At 37.3% G+C, this 15,439-nt stretch overlaps 1 non-coding gene across 1 annotated transcript; it reads right to left on the minus strand.

Annotated features, from left to right (window-relative positions):
- Positions 1–10,822: 10,822 nt before the first annotated feature.
- LOC148553639 (small nucleolar RNA R71) lies at positions 10,823–10,930 on the minus strand. The gene has a single exon (XR_015893819.1). It is a non-coding gene; the product is annotated as a small nucleolar RNA R71 (small nucleolar RNA).
- Positions 10,931–15,439: the final 4,509 nt, after the last annotated feature.

Consider the following 15,439-nt stretch of genomic DNA (forward strand, 5'->3'; position numbering starts at 1 on the left):
GTCTCCGTGGTATAGGCTAGAGTCCAAAGAAGCAGCATTCTCTGATCCAATAGATTTGACCTTGTCTGTGGTATTTTGAGTAGGATCGCCAAGAGAATGAACTGCTAGAGCTTCTTCCTCCGTCAGATTGGATGACCACGAGTAATGCTGTTTGATCTGGAGCAGGGGAGATCAATGACTATGGGCAATGGCGTTGATCACAGACAGCCTGCCATAGAAGAAATCACTCACAAGCAAAAAAGACAGTAATTACCAGAGTTAATTCAGAAAGGCTAAGCAACTCCAATCCTTAACCATATTCCTATTACTGAATCTCACAAATACAAATTATAAATAGTCTGGCTTTACATCAATCTAACTAAATTCTGATTTCGCCTGACTAAGACCTGCAAGATAACCACAGCTTACTTTAAACGATAATTATCATGGGATCGACCCTGACTCGCTCAGGTATTACTTGGACGACCCAGTGCACTTGCTGGTATAGTTGTACGAAGGTGTGGAGACTCGTGCACCAAGTTTTTGACGCCGTTGCCGGGGATTGTTTGAGTTTGGACAATGATGCCAGGACATCTTAGGCTAGTTTCACTAGCCTTTTTTCTTTGTTTTTAATAATTTTTATGTACTTTCTTGAGTTATAAGTAGGCAATTGGGGTAAAAATTCATGCATGCCTGGATTCATTCAACCATAGTTAATTTGATGCAATTTTATGAGAATTATGCTATAATTACTTGTGTGCTAAGAATGATGAGAAATCTCATGACTTATGTCAAGGATTTGATGAGTTTGTTTGGTTGATATAGGAAGAAAGAAACAAAAAAAGAGCAAGAAAGAAGAGAAGGAGAGGCCATCATTGGAGCCAACGTTGGCCCATCAATGTTGAAGGCAACATTCTGGAAAAGAAGAAAACATGGGTGCCAACGTTGGAGGGAACGTTGGTGACAAACCGATTTCTTGCTAGTAAAGAATTTTATAAAAATATAATCAGCTTGTAAGTATAGTTTCTAAACCAGCAAAGAATCTTTTCGTACAAAAGTTTTGGTTGTCACTTAAGCAAACCCAATAAAATTGATAACCGAAGTATTGAAACCTCGGGTCGTCTCTCAAAGAATTGCAGGGAAGTATGAATTATTATTGGTTATGGAAAAAAGTACGTTTTTGGGTTTTTGAAAGGTTGAACAGAGAAATTAAATAGCAAGAAAGTAAATTAATAACTAGAAAAACTCCTGGCAAGGTATAAGAACTGGAAATCCCATCCTAGTTATCCTTATCAGGTGTGATGAGAATTGTTATTGCTCCCACTTAGTTAACCCTTACTAAATAAAGGAAAGTCAAGTGGACTAATCAATTTGATTCCTCAAGTCCTAGTCAACTCTTGTGGAAAGACTAGCTTTAGAGGGATCTAAATCAATCAGCAATTTGCATTTTTCAATCAACTGCTGAGTTTGATAACTCAGGTATCACCAGTTACTCAGCCAGAGCAAAGGGGGAAAAATCTAAATTATTTATATCATAAATAGAAGAAAACAATCATAAATCTGAAATACCTCAAATTGCATTAAATAGAATATTCAAATCTAACATGAAGAGTTCATAAGCCAATTTGGCAACATAAGTAATAAACAATTAAAAGCATTAGAATAAATAAAAATAGAAGAGAAACATAAATTAAAGGAACATTGAACCTGGAAAGAAGAAAAAACCATAAACTAAGAGAAATCCTAACTCTAAAACCTAAAAAAGAGGAGAGAGCCTCTCTCTCTAGAAAACTACATCTAAAACCTATAATTATCTCTATAATGAATTAATGATGAATGAATTATTTGATTCCCCCATTCTCCAGCCTCTATTCTATGTTTCTGGGCTTGGATTTGGGCCGAAAAAGGGTCCAGAAATCACTGAGGGCGTTTTCTGCAATTTCCTGCACGTGGCGTCCGTCACGCGTGTGCGTAGGTCACGCGTGCGTGTCATTTGGAGATTTTTCTTGCCACGCGTACGTGTCAGTCACGCGTATGCGTCGTTTGTGCTCTGCACGAGGCACGCGTCCGCATCGTCCATGCGTGCGCGTCGCTTGCGTTTTGCGCTAGGCACGCGTCCGCGTCGTCCATGCGTGCGCGTCGCTGCTATTTTCTTCAAAACTCCATTTTGTGCGTTCTTTCCATTTTTTCATGTTTCCTTTCTGTCCTCTAAGCCATTCCTGTCCTATGAAGCCTAAAAATACTTAACACACAGATCACGGCATCGAATGGTAATAAAGGATAATTAAAATTAATATTTTTAAGGCATAGGAAACATGTCTTCACATATATCATAGAATATGCAAATCTTATGAATAAGTGGGTGAAGAATTGATAAAAACACTCAATTGAGCACAAGATAAATCATAAAATAGGGGTTTATCAGTTGGTGAACCAACGTTACTTCCAACGTCATTGAAAATGTTCAATTCTGGAGCTAAAGGATTTTTGAGCGACGCGTACACGTCTATGACGCGTATGCGTGAAAGAGGAAAATTTCTATATCCACGCGCAAGTGTGAGTCACGCGCACACGTGGAATGGAAAAATTGACCATCCACGCGTACGTGTGGGGCACGCGTACGCGTCACCAAACGAACGTTGGAGGTCCAACATTGCCTCCAACGTCCGCGATGAGAATACCAGAATTTGGAATTGAGAAACTTGAATCGACGCGCACGCGTCAGTGACGTGTACACGTGGATGGAAAAAATGGCAATGCACGCGTAAGCGTGGTGTACGCGCACGCGTGAATAAGCAAAATCACAGGCTTCACGCGTACGCGTGGTGCACGCGTACGGGTGGGTAGCAGAACGTTGGCCTTCTAACGTTGAGTCAAACGCCAATGACAGCAGGTATATCTGGTTTTTAAGAAAGGCGTTTGAGTCAACGTTGGCCATCAAACGTTGACTCCAACTTGAGCACCAGAACTTTACAATTCAAACAGATCTCTTCTCAACAGCAAGGGAAACAAATTTGAGCAACTTCAACCCAATTCTATCAAGGCCAAAAGCCCAATTCAGAGATTGAAGATCAATGGAAGAAAGTGTATAAATATCTTAGAATTTAAGTTAGAGAAAAAAACTTTTACTGGACTTGTACTTCACTTTTTACTTTTCAGCTCATTTAATTTTTGGCAATTCTTTCAATTAAGCGATGTATCTTTCAATTCCATTTTCCATTTTAAGAGCTATAACAACTAAACCCCTTTCATTGGGTTAGGGAGCTCTCTGTAATTCAATGGATCAATATTAGTTTTCATTATTCTTCTTCTTTCTTTTCTCTTGATTTTGCTAGAAAGCTTTCGTTCTTCATCCAATTGGATAGTTGTCTTGGGAAAGAAGCTATTTATAATTGGATCTCCTCTGAACCTTTGAAGAGAAATGAGGAGATCATTGATTTACCAGAAGATTTGTCGTGTCGGTATAGAATTTCACAATTGAAATCTCGTTGCAAGTATAGTTCTACACCAACAAACAATTCTCCCAATCAAAAATTTGAGTTGTCACAAGTAACAAACCCCTAAATTTATAAACCGAAGTATTTGGACTACGGGTCGTCTCCCTAGAAAACAATGTAATGCTTAATTATTGGCTATAAAGGGGTAAGGGGGGTGTTTTGGTTCATGAGATGGCAAGAAAGTAAATTAAGTAAGTAGGTAAAGAAAGCAAGATAAATAACTCTTGGCTAAGATTTAAGTAACTGAGATCACCATCCTTGTCAACAAACCAAATATGGATAATTGTGAGAGGCCAACCCATTAAGTCTACTTCCCAAAAGCTTTAAGTACGTAATATTTACTCCTAAGCTTGAAGTACGTTAAATAGGTTTGATCACATCCACCCTTAAGTCCTAACCTACCTACTAATTAACTTAGTAGTAGGGTAGCGTCAATGGGTATCAAATTGATCACCATGGTTTCTCAAATCACCAAATCCATCATACCCAATGACTTAAGTTTACCCAATTCCCTTGGCTTAAACCAAGAGTTGACAAAAATACTCAAAAACTAAAGAGAACATTTCATCAAACACATAGAGTGCAATAAAAGTAAACATCATAAATTGTAAGAATAATAAAATCTACCAACTACTAAATGTAAGAAAAGTAAGAACACAATTCAATTCATCAATAAAAAGAACATCAACATCAAAATTACATTAAATGTAAACCAAATCCAACATGAGTTCATCATCACAAAAGAGACATAAAAGTAAAATTAACACTACAAACTAAGAGAATCAAGAGTATAAGCATGAAATTGTAAAGAAAACAAGATAAGATCAAATAATTGAACATGGATCTAAGATAATCTAACCTAATCCTAACCTAATTCTAGAGAGAAGAGGGAGCTTCTCTCTCTAGAAAACTAACTAAAGGCTCATGTTGGCTAAACTAATTGCTCCCCCTTTGCTTGGACTTCAATTCTGCATGAAATACACTCAGAAACAATTTGGATTTGGGCCTGAACAGCTCAGAAATCGCCCTCAGCGTTTTGCCTTTAAGTGGGTCACGTGAGAGTTCCGGCGCGTGCGCGTCGATTGGCAAATTCTCCATCCGCACGGATGCGGCATGTACGCGTGCGCGTCTATAGGCGAGACCACTTTTGCGCGTGTGCGTCCTTGGATGCATTCCCAATCTTTGTTTCTTCATCCATTCTCCCCTTGTATGCTTTTCTACTCATTTCTTCCATCTAATACTTGCCTTATAAACCTGAAATCACTCAACACACGCATCAAGGCATCGAATGGAATTAAAGTGAATCAAAATTACCAATTTAGGGTCTAAAAAGCATGTTTTTACACTTAAGCAAAATTCAAGGGAGAATTACATAACCATGCTATTTCATTGAATAAATGTGGGAAAAGGTGGTAAAATCCCCTAAAATAAGCACAAGATAAATCACGAAATCGGGGTTTATCAAATCTTCCCACACTTAAACTAAGCATGTCCTCATGCTAAAATCAAGAAAGAAGCAAAGGGTATTAACATTTTTTCAATGCAACTAACTAAATGCAATCTATCTATTTACAACCTATCTACATGATGTAATGGCTTAGTCAAAATAAATCAATTTTCAAGAATACACATGCAAGCACAAGGGCTTAGGTATTAGCAATCAAAGCAAACCACAATTGGATTAAATCATTGAAAGAGTTCACAAACTTGCAAGAAAAGATGATCATGGGTGGAAACATGTAATTGAGCGATTGAACCCTCGCTGGATGTGTATCCGTTCTATGCACTCAAGTGTATGGGGTTGATTCACTCAATTCTGTCCTAATCATGCTTTCCAAAATTTGTTTTTCATCTAACAATCAACAATTACTTTATGCATGCATACAAATATCAAGAGGACTTCCCATAGGTTGTAATGGGGCTAGGGTCAAGGTAGGATGCATATGGTCAAGTGAGCTTGAAATTTGAATCTTTGATTAACTTAAACTTCTCACCTAACCTATGACAACCTAAACAATTCTAAACAAACCTAGCTATTCATTCTTCACTTTTCACAAATCATGCATTTCTTTTTTAATACCTCACATATGCATTGATTATTATTAAACTTCAAACTTGGGACATTTTGTTCCCTTCTTGTTGCATTGTAAATTTTTTAAATTCATTTTTTTATAAGTTGAAATATATAAAAGAACATTAATGCATATGGTTTACATATGATTAATACATGAGTATGTACCCAATTATTGAGAATTTTTCAACAAAATATAAACATACTTTTATCTCTAACCAATGTATCCAACCTTCCCAAAATTAAGTAATGAACACTCTCACTAGCCTAAGCTAATCAAAGATCCAACCAAGGGACATTTATTGTTTTTTCACTTAAGCTTGTAATGTGCTACAATTATGAACAAATGGGTTAAGTATAGGCTCAAGATTGGTTAACAATGGAAGATAAAAGGTTGGCTATTTCGGTAAGTGAGCTATTTGAACAATGGCCTCAATCATATAAATGCATGTATACACAAAATAATGGACATAAAGAATCAAACAAATCAAAGATTACAATCATAGGAAGAGAATAATGCACACAAGAATGAAAGCAAGTGGTCATAGGATGTAACCACACAATTAGGCTCAAATCTCACATGCTTGTGTTCTTTGCTCAAAACATGATCCACAAGTGTATAATTCAAGCAAGTTCTAAAAAAAAAAAAAATTTCAACCAATTGGGTGGTACCCTAAAAATGAATTTCTTTGAAATTTTCATCATATTGACTAAGCTTATTCCAGTGCAATGTTGTGATTTAGAAAATTTTAAAAATTTTCCTAGTTTACCCTTTTTTTTCAATCAAAACACAATTCTTATATAAAAAGGGTTAATAGATTTTTTTTTTTCATTTTTTTAACAATCCCAAAACATTTTCTAATCACAATCAAAAACTAAGATGCAAAATATATATAGATACTAAAAGTATGCAACAACCAAAACAAGAGTATCCACCATAGCAAATATGTACAGTAATCCCAAAATGATCTAAAAGATAAAGTGCAAAATAAAATAAAGTAGCAGAGAACAGAAATAGATGTCTGATGAGCGGATAATTTATACGCTTTTTGACATTGTTTTTAATATGTTTTTAGTAGGATCTAGTTACTTTTAGGGATGTTTTTAATAGATTTTGTGTTAAATTCACATTTCTGGACTTTACTATGAGTTTGTATATTCTTCTGTGATTTCAGGTATTTTCTGGCTGAAATTGAGGGACTTGAGCAAAAATCAGATTCAGAGGTTGAAAAAGGACTGCTGATGCTGTTGGATTCTGACCTCCCTGCACTCAAAGTGGATTTTCTGGAGCTACAGAACTCGAAATGGCGCGCTTCCAATTGCGTTGGAAAGTAGACATCCAGGGCTTTCCAGCAATATATAATAATCCATACTTTGGCCATGAATTGACGACGTAAACTGGCGTTCAACGCCAGCCTTCTGCCCAAATCTGGCGTCTAGCGCCAGAAAAGGATCCAAAACCAGAGTTGAACGCCCAAACTGGCACAGAACTTGGCGTTCAACTCCACAAATGGCCTCTGCACGTGCAACACTTAGGCTCAGCCCAAACACACACCAAGTGGGCCCCGGAAGTGGATTTATTCATCAATTACTTACTCATGTAAACCCTAGTGACTAGTTCATTATAAATAGGACCTTTTACTATTGTATTAGACATCTTTGGATGCCTGGTTCTTAGATCAGAGGGGCTGGCCTCTCGGCCATGCCTGAACCTTTCACTTATGTATTTTTAACGGTAGAGTTTCTACACTCCATAGATTAAGGTGTGGAGTTCTGCTGTTCCTCAAAGATTAATGCAAGTACTACTGTTTTCTATTCAATTCCTCTTATTTCGCTTCTAAGATATCCATTCGCACCCAAGAACGTGATGAAGGTGATGATTATGTGTGACGCTCATCACCTTCCCCCTTATGAACGCGTGCCTGACAAACACTTCTGTTCTACATGAATTAAGCTAGAATGAGTATCTCTTAGATCTCCTAACCAGAATCTTCGTGGCGTAAGCTAGAATGATGGCGGCATTCAAGAGAATCCAGAAGGTCTAAACCTTGTCTGTGGTATTCTGAGTAGGATTCAATGATTGAATGACTGTGACGAGCTTCAAACTCGCGATTGTTGGGCGTTAGTGACAGACGCAAAAGGATAGTAAATCTTATTCCAGCATGATCGGGAACCGACAGATGAATAGACGTGCCGTGACAGGGTGCGTGAGCATATGATTCACTGAGAGGAGGGGATGTAGCCACTGACAACGGTGATGCCCTTGCATACAGCCAGCCATGGAAAGGAGTAAGACTGATTGGATGAGGATAGCAGGAAAGCAGAGGTTCAGAGGAACGAAAAGCATCTCCATTCGCTTATCTGAAATTCCTGCCAATGAATCTACATAAGTATCTCTATCCCTTTTATTGTTTATTTTAATCTAATAAAGTATCATGTTTAAATCCGCCTGACTGAGATTTACAAGGTGACCATAGCTTGCTTCATACCAACAATCTCCGTGGGATTCGACCCTTACTCATGTAAGGTATTACTTGGACGACCCAGTGCACTTGCTGGTTAGTTGTATCGAAGTTGTGACAATTATGAATTAAGATCAGAGCACCAAGCTTTGGAGCCATTACCAGGATTTGTTAGAACCTGGAGATCACAATTTCGTGCACCAAGTTTTTGGCGCCGTTGCCGGGGATTGTTTGAGTTTGGACAACTGACGGTTCATCTTGTTGCTCAGATTAGGTAATTTTCTTTTTATTTTCTTTTCAAAAATTTTTCAAAAATATTTTCAAAATTTTCTCATCTGTTTTCGAGAAAAAAAAATAAAAATGTTTTCAAAAATAAATTATTCTATGGCTTCAGAATTTTTAAGAATGAATTCTAGTGTTTCATGAAGCATGTTGGAGCCTGGCTGGCTGTAAAGCCATGTCTCAATCCTTATACTCAAGAGAAGAGCTTCTTTGTCTTTCTTAGCCAATTGGCTGTTGAATGCAAGGAATGTCAGGCGTGTCATGTCTGAGTTACATACTAAAGCTTGGCTGGCTATTAAGCCATGCCTGACCCTTTGATTGGAGCTTTAAAGCATAAGATTCCTGGAATTCATATTAAAAATTTTGAATCCTTATTTTTCTTTTTTTTTTTTAAATAATTTTCGAAAAATATAAGTTAAAAATCCAAAAAAATCATAAAATCATAAAAATCAAAAATATTTTGTGTTTCTTGTTTGAGTCTTGAGTCATATCATAAGTTTGGTGTCACTTGCATATGCATCTTGCATTTTTTCAAAAATATCATGCATTCATAGTGTTCTTCATGATCTTCAAGTTGTTCTTGGTAAGTCTTCTTGTTTGATCTTGATGATTTTTTGTTTTGTGTCTTTTCATGTTTATCATATGCATTCTTGAATTCTTAGTGCGTAAGCATTAAAGAATTCTAAGTTTGGTGTCTTGCATGTTTTCTTTGCATTAAAAATTTTTCAAAAAAATGTTCTTGATGTTCATCATGTTCTTCATAGTGTTCTTGGTGTTCATCTTAACATTCATAGCATTCTTGCATGCATTCATTGTTTTGATCTAAAAATTTCATGCATTGCATCCTTTTAGTGTTTTTCTCTTGCATCATAAAAATTCAAAAATCAAAAAATATCTTTCCCTTTTTCTCTCCTCAAATTCGAAAATTTGGATTGACTTTTTAAAAAATTTTTAAAATCAAATTGTTTCTTATGAGTCAAATCAAATTTTCAATTTGAAAATCTTATCTTTTTCAAAATCTTTTTCAAAAATCAAATCTTTTTCAAAATTCTTAGTTATTTTCAAAAATTCCAAAAATATTTTTCAAAAATCTTTTTCTTATTTTTGTATTAAATTTTCGAAAATAACATAAACAATTAATGTTTTGATTCAAAAATTTGAAGTTTGTTACTTGCTTGTTAAGAAAGATTCAAACTTTAAGTTCTAGAATCATATCTTGTGATTTCTTATGAATCAAGTCATTAATTGTGATTTTAAAAATTAAATCTTTTTCAAAAACTAATTTCTATCATATCTTTTCAAAAAAAAAAAAATATATTATCTTCTTATCTTATCTTTTTCAAAATTTGATTTCAAAATATCTTCTCTAACTTCCCAACTTCTTATCTTTTCAAAATTTGTTTCAACTAACTAACTAACTTTTTGTTTGTTTCTTAACTTTTTCAAAACCTCCTAACTAACTCTCTCTCTCTCTAATTTTCGAAAATATCTTCCTTCTTTTTCAAAAATATCTTTTCAAAATATCTTTTCTAACTTCCTAACTTCCTATCTTTTCAAAATTTGTTTCAACTAACTAACTAACTTTTTGTTTGTTTCTTAACTTTTTCAAAACTACCTAACTAACTCTCTCTCTCTAATTTTCGAAAATATCTTCCACTTTTTCAAAAATTTCTTTTTAATTAACTAATTATTTTTATTTTTTATTTTTAATTTCAAAAATTTCGAAAAAAAAAAATACTAACAACTTTCAAAAACCAATTTTCAAAAATCACTAACTCCTTTTCAAAAATAATTTTCGAAAATTCCCCCCCCTCTCTCTCATCCTATTCTATTTATTCATTCATTAACTAACATTACTTCCTCACATCATCACCAAATTCGAACCCCCTACTCTATCTGTGTTCGAATTTCTTCTTCTTTTCTTCTACTAACAATAAGGATCTTCTTTACTGTGACATAGAGGATTCCTCTTCTTTTCTTTTGTTCTCCTCTTTCTTATGAGCAGGGACAGAGAAAAAGGCATTCTTGTTGAAGCTGATCCAGAACCTGAAAGGACTCTGAAGAGAAAATTAAGAGAAGCTAAATTACAACAATCCAGAGACAACTTGATTGAAAATTTCGAACAAGTAAAGGAGATGGCAGCCGAACCCAACAACAATGCAAGGAGAATGCTTGGTGACTTTACTGCACCTAATTCCAATTTACATGGAAGAAGCATCTCCATTCCTGCCATTGGAGCAAACAATTTTGAGCTGAAACCTCAATTAGTTTCTCTAATGCAGCAAAACTGCAAGTTTCATGGACTTCCATCTGAAGATCCTTTTCAGTTCTTAACTGAATTCTTGCAGATATGTGATACTGTTAAGACTAATGGAGTAGATCCTGAAGTCTACAGGCTCATGCTTTTCCCTTTTGCTGTAAGAAACAGAGCTAGATTATGGTTGGATTCTCAACCTAAAGACAGCCTGAACTCTTGGGATAAGCTGGTCACGGCTTTCTTAGCCAAGTACTTTCCTCCTCAAAAGCTGAGCAAGCTTAGAGCTGATGTTCAAACCTTCAGACAGAAAGAAGGTGAATCTCTCTATGAAGCTTGGGAAAGATACAAACAGTTGACCAAAAAGTGTCCTTCTGACATGCTTTCAGAATGGACCATCCTGGATATATTCTATGATGGTTTATCTGAGCTATTAAAGATGTCACTGGACACTTCTGCAGGTGGATCCATTCACCTAAAGAAAATGCCTGCAGAAGCTCAAGAACTCATTGACATGGTTGCTAATAACCAGTTCATGTACACTTCTGAAAGGAATCCTGTGAGTAATGGGACGCCTATGAAGAAGGGAGTTCTTGAAGTTGATACTCTGAATGCCATATTGGCTCAGAATAAAATATTGACTCAGCAAGTCAATATGATCTCTCAGAGTCTGCATGGAATGCAAGCTGCATCCAACAGTACTCAAGAGGCATCTTCTGAAGAAGAAGCCTATGATCCTGAGAACCCTGCAATAGCAGAGGTAAATTACTTAGGTGAACCTTATGGAAACACCTATAACTCAACATGGAGAAATCATCCAAATTTCTCATGGAAGGATCAAAAGCCCCAAGAAGGCTTTAATAATGGTGGAAGAAACAGGTTTAGCAATAGCAAACCTTTTCCATCATTCACTCAGCAACAGACAGAGAACTCTGAACAAAATGCTTCTAATTTAGCAAATCTAGTCTCTGATCTATCTAAGGCCACTGTAAGTTTCATGAATGAAACAAGATCTTCCATTAGAAATCTGGAAGCACAAGTGGGCCAGCTGAGTAAAAGGATCACTGAAATCCCTCCTAGTACTCTCCCAAGCAATACAGAAGAGAACCCAAAAGGAGAGTGCAAGGTCATTGACATAAGTGCCATGGCCGAACCTGTAAGGGAAGGAGAGGACGTGAATCCCAAGGAGGAAGACCTCCTGGGACGTTCAGTGATCAACAAGGAGCTTCCCTCTGGGGAATCAAAGGACTCTGAGGCTCATCTAGAGACCATAGAGCTTCCATTGAACCTCCTTATGCCCTTCATGAGCTCTGATGAGTATTCCTCTTCTGAAGAGAATGAGGATGTTACTGAAGAGCAAACTGCCAAGTTTCTTGGTGCAATCATGAAGCTGAATGCCAAATTATTTGGCATTGATGCTTGGGAAGTTGAACATCCCTTGTTCATCAATGAACTAAGTGATCTGGATCAACTGACATTGCCTCAGAAGAGACAGGATCCTGGAAAGTTCATAATACCCTGTACCATAGGCACCATGATCTTTAAGGCTCTGTGTGACCTTGGTTCAGGAATAAACCTCATGCCCCTCTCTGTAATAGAGAAATTGGGAATCTATGGGGTGCAAGCTGCTAAAATCTCACTAGAGATGGCAGACAGCTCAAGAAAACAGGCTTATGGACAAGTAGAAGATGTATTAGTAAAGGTTGAGGGCCTTTACATCCCTGCTGATTTCATAGTCCTGGATACTGGAAAGAAAGAGGATGAATCCATCATCCTAGGAAGACCTTTCCTGGCCACAGCAAGAGCTGTGATTGATGTTGACAGAGGTGAAATAGTCCTTCAATGGAATGAGGACTCCCTTGTGTTTAAAACTCAAGGATCTCCCTCTGCAACCATGGAGAGGAAGCAGAAAAAGCTTCTCTCCAAGCAGAGTCAACCAGAGCCCCCACAGTCAAACTCTAAGTTTGGTGTTGGGAGGCCACAACCAAACTCTAAGTTTGGTGTTGAACTCCCATATCCAAACTCTAAGTTTGGTGTTGGAGAGTCTCAACAAAGCTCTGCACATCTGTGAGGCTCCATGAGAGCCCACTGTCAAGCTATTGACATTAAAGAAGCGCCTGTTGGGAGGCAACTCAATGTTTATCTAATTCTTATTTTTATTGTTTTTCATGTTTTCTTAGGTTCATGATCATGTGGAGTCACAAAATAAACAAAAAAAATCAAAAACAGAATCAAAAACAGCAGAAGAAAAATCACACCCTGGAGGAGCATCTGTCTGGCGTTCAAACGCCAGAACAGAGCATAGTTCTGGCGCTGAACGCCCAGAATGGGAGCATCCTGGCGCTGAACGCCCAGAACAAGCATGGTTCTGGCGTTCAACGCCAGAAATGGCAGCAAATGGGCGTTGAACGCCCAAAATGGGCACCAACCTGGCGCTGAACGCCCAGAGTTGTGTGCAAGGGCATTTTATATGCCTAATTTGGTGCAGGGATGTAAATGCCTTGACACCTCAGGATCTGTCGACCCCACAGGATCATCCCAGGATCTGTGGACCCCACAGGATCCCCACCTACCTCATCATCTCTCTTTCCATTCATGATCATCCCTTCTGTTTTCCATTTACCACTCACATCCATACACCCACTACCTTCAAAATTCAACATCTCTCTCCCACCCAATCCCACCCATATGGCCGAATACACACTCCCTCCATCTCCTCCATATCTTCTTCTTATTCTTCTATTCTTTCTTCTTTTGCTCGAGGGCGAGCAACATTCTAAGTTTGGTGTGGTAAAAAGCATAGCTTTTTTGTTTTTTTCCATAACCATTGATGGCACCTAAGGCCAGAGAAGCCTCTAGAAAGAGGAAAGGGAAGACAAAAGCTTCCATCAAGGGTCTAAAGCTCAGTGGTAGAACATTTGACTGCAAATCAAGAGATCCCTGAGATACCTCAGGGGATACATTTTCTTCCACACAATTATTGGAAGCAACTAAGGGTGGAACATCAAGAGCACTCCATCATCCTTCATGAAATCAGAGAAGATCTAAAAGCAATGAAGGAGGAGCAGCAAAGACAAGGAAGAGACATAGAAGAGCTCAAGGACATCACTAAGGTGGACTCATTCCTTATTCTTACTTTCTCTGTTTTTCATTTTCTATGTTATGTGCTTATCTATGTTTGCGTCTTCATTACATGATCATTAGTAGTTAGTAACTCTGCCTTAAAGATATGAATGTCCTATGAATCCATCACCTCTCTTAAATGAAAAATTTTTTAATTCAAAAGAACAAGAAGTACATGAGTTTCGAATTTATCCTTGAACTTAGTTTAATTATATTGATGTGGTGACAATGCTTCTTGTTTTCTGAATGTATGCTTGAACAGTGCATATGTCTTTTGAAGTTGTTGTTTAAGAATGTTAAATATGTTGGCTCTTGAAAGAATGATGACTAGGAGACATGTTATTTGATAATCTGAAAAATCATAAAAATGATTCTTGAAGCAAGAAAAAGCAGCAAAAAAAACAAAGCTTGCAGAAAAAAAAAGAAAAAGAAAAAAATAGGCGAAAAAAAAATATAGAAAAAAAATAGAAAGAAAAAAAGCAAGCAGAAAAAGCCAATAACCCTTAAAACCAAAAGGCAAGGGCAAATAAAAAGGATCCCAAGGCTTTGAGCATCAGTGGATAGGAGGGCCTAAAGGAATAAAATCCTGGTCTAAGCGGCTAAACCAAGCTGTCCCTAACCATGTGCTTGTGGCGTGTAGGTGTCAAGTGAAAACTTGAGACTGAGCGGTTAAAGTCAAGGTCCAAAGCAAAAACAAAGAGTGTGCTTAAGAACCCTGGACACCTCTAATTGGGGACTTTAGCAAAGCTGAGTCACAATCTGAAAAGGTTCACCCAATTATGTGTCTGTGGCATTTATGTATCCGGTGGTAATACTGGAAAACAAAGTGCTTAGGGCCACGGCCAAGACTCATAAAGAAGCTGTGTTCAAGAATCATCATACTGAACTAGAAGAATCAATAACACTATCCGAACTCTGAGTTCCTATAGAAGCCAATCATTTTGAACCTCAATGGATAAAGTGAGATGCCAAAACTATTCAAGAGGCAAAAAGCTGTAAGTCCCGCTCATATGATTGGAGCTATGTTTCATTGATAGTTTGGAATTTATAGTATATTCTATTCTTTTTATCCTATTTTGATTTTCAGTTGCTTGGGGACAAGCAACAATTTAAGTTTGGTGTTGTGATGAGCGGATAATTTATACGCTTTTTGACATTGTTTTTAATATGTTTTTAGTAGGATCTAGTTACTTTTAGGGATGTTTTTAATAGATTTTGTGTTAAATTCACATTTCTGGACTTTACTATGAGTTTGTATGTTTTTCTGTGATTTCAGGTATTTTCTGGCTGAAATTGAGGGACTTGAGCAAAAATCAGATTCAGAGGTTGAAAAAGGACTGCTGATGCTGTTGGAATCTGACCTCCCTGCACTCAAAGTGGATTTTCGGGAGCTACAAAACTCGAAATGGCGCGCTTTCAATTGCGTTGGAAAGTAGACATCCAGGGCTTTCCAGAAATATATAATAGTCCATACTTTGGCCAAGAATTGACGACGTAAACTGGCGTTCAACGCCAGCCTTCTGCCCAAATCTGGCGTCCAGCGCCAGAAAAGGATCCAAAACCAGAGTTGAACGCCCAAACTGGCACAGAACTTGGCGTTCAACTCCACAAATGGCCTCTGCACGTGCAACACTTAGGCTCAGCCCAAACACACACCAAGTGGGCCCCGGAAGTGGATTTATTCATCAATTACTTACTCATGTAAACCCTAGTGACTAGTTCATTATAAATAGGACCTTTTACTATTGTATTAGACATCTTTGGATGCCTG

This window comes from Arachis ipaensis, chromosome B7 (assembly GCF_059453495.1).
Source record: "Arachis ipaensis isolate K30076 ecotype BB chromosome B7, ASM5945349v1, whole genome shotgun sequence".
Taxonomy (NCBI): Eukaryota; Viridiplantae; Streptophyta; class Magnoliopsida; order Fabales; family Fabaceae; genus Arachis; species Arachis ipaensis.